Consider the following 2,637-nt stretch of genomic DNA (forward strand, 5'->3'; position numbering starts at 1 on the left):
TCCCCTAACCCCCCACCATCTTGCCCTCTGCCTGCCTCATTTCACCAGTTTTTGCCCAGAATAAAGAGTGATAATAATAGCAGTACTAGTAACTTCCTACATACTGGGCACTGCTGTATGTATTTTAGATACATCAACTCAGTAGATCCCATAATAACCCTCTGAAGTAGGTACTATTATTATTCCTATTTTAGTTCATTTAGGGGAAGAGGGTAGAAGTTACTATTTCTTTAGGGCAAACTATATGCCAAGCACTGTGTTCAGCTTGCACAATGATACCATAAGTGACCTGCGCAGGGTCATTCGCAGAGCTGGGAAGTAACGAACATGAATTTGAACCCACGTCTGTGACTGCCAAGCCTAGAGCTCCCTTTCTTCTCTCCCAGTCTGGCACTGACATGGTCTGAGAGGGAAAACAAAGATTACCCTCCCTCCTTCTCCCTACAGCACCCTTCTGCTAATATCTGTTCTGGTTTGTTGTTGTTTTTAACCCCCACTTACAAACGGCACCAGACTCCTCTAAACTGTGCTCCCCCACCCTCTGAGCCTCCCAGACACTTTTCATGGAGCAAATCCAGAGTTTACACCAACAGTGTACCAGAGTCAAAGAAGGAATTGGGATCATTCAAGCGGAAAAAAAAAAAACACACCAAACAGCAGGCAGGTGTTTCCTGAAGCCCAAATCTCTCTCCGAAATCCCTGGAGTTTTAAGATCTCAGGGGTCCTCAGCGAGGAGATTTTTGGATAGTTTTAAGGGGTGACACTACCAATAAAAGTAAGGAAGTAACTGATGCTCAGTGGAGGAGTGTGAGCCTTATGTGCGTGTGTGGGGGTGGGGGGTGGGGCGGGTGGGACTCATGCCAGCTGTAGTAACAGGTGAGTCTTTCTGGGAAATGGGCACCTGGCTGGAAGCAGAGGGGCTTTCCCGGGCAAGGCCAGGGGGTCAGACCTCCTCCTCTGGGCTCCTAGGGACCCAGCGCTGCAGGCTGGAACTGTCTACCTCACCTGGCCCACCCCAGCTGAGCTCCAGGAGGGCAGGGCCCTGTCTGATTACTCTGTTCAATCCTGAGAGCCCGTGTACCGTGCGCACCAGTTGCATGTTTCCAGAACGAACGACCAAACCAGTCATCATTTTAGAGAACAGGCTGTTTGAGAGCCTCAGACAAGGAAACAGGACTCAAGGAAGGGAGGGGGGTGAGGGGGCGTGAGGCACTCACTATTTAAAGGGTGTCCCAAAATTCACGCAAGAAGTGATTTTGATAGAAAACACAGGTTTATAATTAAAAATTGTAAATTTTTTATTGATTCATAAAGTATACAGTATAGGGTTATGTATGAAATAGCATATCGGGTAAATGGCCTCCACGGCTTTGCTGGCAAATACTCTTTTGTTGAAATTTTCCACGTTTTGCATAAATGTGGCTGAATTTCGATGAGGCTCATTTTCATCTTGATGGCTTGGTTAATCGACAAAATTGTCGCATTTGGGGTTCAGAAAATCCACGAGTGATTGTTGAGAAACAAATGCATCCACAACGTGTCACTGTTTGGTGCGGATTTTTGGGCTGGAGGCATCATCGGACCATTCTTCTTCGAAAATGCGGCTGCTCAGGCAATAACAAAAGAGTGCGTATGTGCCAGCAAAGCCGTGGAGGCCATTTACCCAATATGCTATTCCATACATAACCCTATACTGTATACTTTATGAATCAATAAAAAATTTACAATTTTTAATTACAAACCTGTGTTTAATATCAAAATTACTTCTTGCGTGAATTTTGGGACACCCTTTATTAGGATCAACATCCTATCCAGAAAGGCCCCCACGTGCCTTCACTCCCTGCACACCTGGAACACCGCCAGGTCACTTCCGGTCGCCCTCCACCTTCAGGGAGTGCGAAGACGCCCATTTTACAGAGGAACCCCCTGTCCCCCCAGTTCTGAGCAGACCAGCCCCACACTGACTTTTCCTCTTCACTCAACTGGGTCACAGTCTCTCCGGACAAGATGTGTCTGCTCTGCGGCCCTCCACCCTGGAGTCCTTGGCTTCATATAGAAGCTGGAACCCCAGCGCCCCCTGCAGACGGGACCACCTGTTGAATGCTCGCCCCGCGCCCTAGGGAGCGCTTTCTGTCTTCAGGGCGCGGGTCTTTCCCACCAGGCTGTGCGCTCCCCGCGGCGCGCACCGCGCTCCTTCGCCCCCAGCGGTGTCCCCGCCCGACGCGGAGGCCAGCGGCGGGCCCTCGGGGCACGCGGGTAAGGCAGCAGCGGGCCCTTCTGTGTAGCGGCCAAGTGCACCAGCGCCGGAGGGGGGATTCGAACTCACGTCGGCCGACCTCGGGGTCAAAACTACCGGAGTAACGGGGGGCGGTGGACGAGGCGGGCCCAGGCCAGAACGCGCTGCGAGGCTCTGCACCCCGCCGCCACCTGTCGCCCCGGCGTCCAGGTCCGGGCGGGCGCCCGCGAGGGCACAGGCGGGCTGACGGGGCGGCCGGGTGCGCTTACCTGCGTCCCGCGGCTCCTCAGGGGAACTTCCGGGACTGGGAACTTCGGAGGCCGAACCGGGGCTGTGCTCGTCGCGGCCGCACCCACCGCCCCAGGGAGGGGAGAGCCGGGGCGCGGAGTGCAAGGCCCCTT

The 2,637-nt window shown here is 53.2% G+C and overlaps 1 protein-coding gene across 1 annotated transcript in view; it reads right to left on the reverse strand.

Moving 5' to 3' along the window:
* Positions 1 to 2,587, reverse strand: part of LOC102442729 — a 118,235-nt gene extending 115,648 nt beyond the window's left edge. Inside the window, 1 exon segment of the mRNA XM_006083757.3 lies at positions 2,506 to 2,587. The gene's annotated coding sequence lies outside the window, so the exon portion shown is untranslated.
* Positions 2,588 to 2,637: the final 50 nt, after the last annotated feature.

The sequence above is a fragment of the Myotis lucifugus genome, unplaced genomic scaffold (assembly GCF_000147115.1).
Source record: "Myotis lucifugus unplaced genomic scaffold, Myoluc2.0 scaffold_8, whole genome shotgun sequence".
Lineage (NCBI taxonomy): Eukaryota > Metazoa > Chordata > Mammalia > Chiroptera > Vespertilionidae > Myotis > Myotis lucifugus.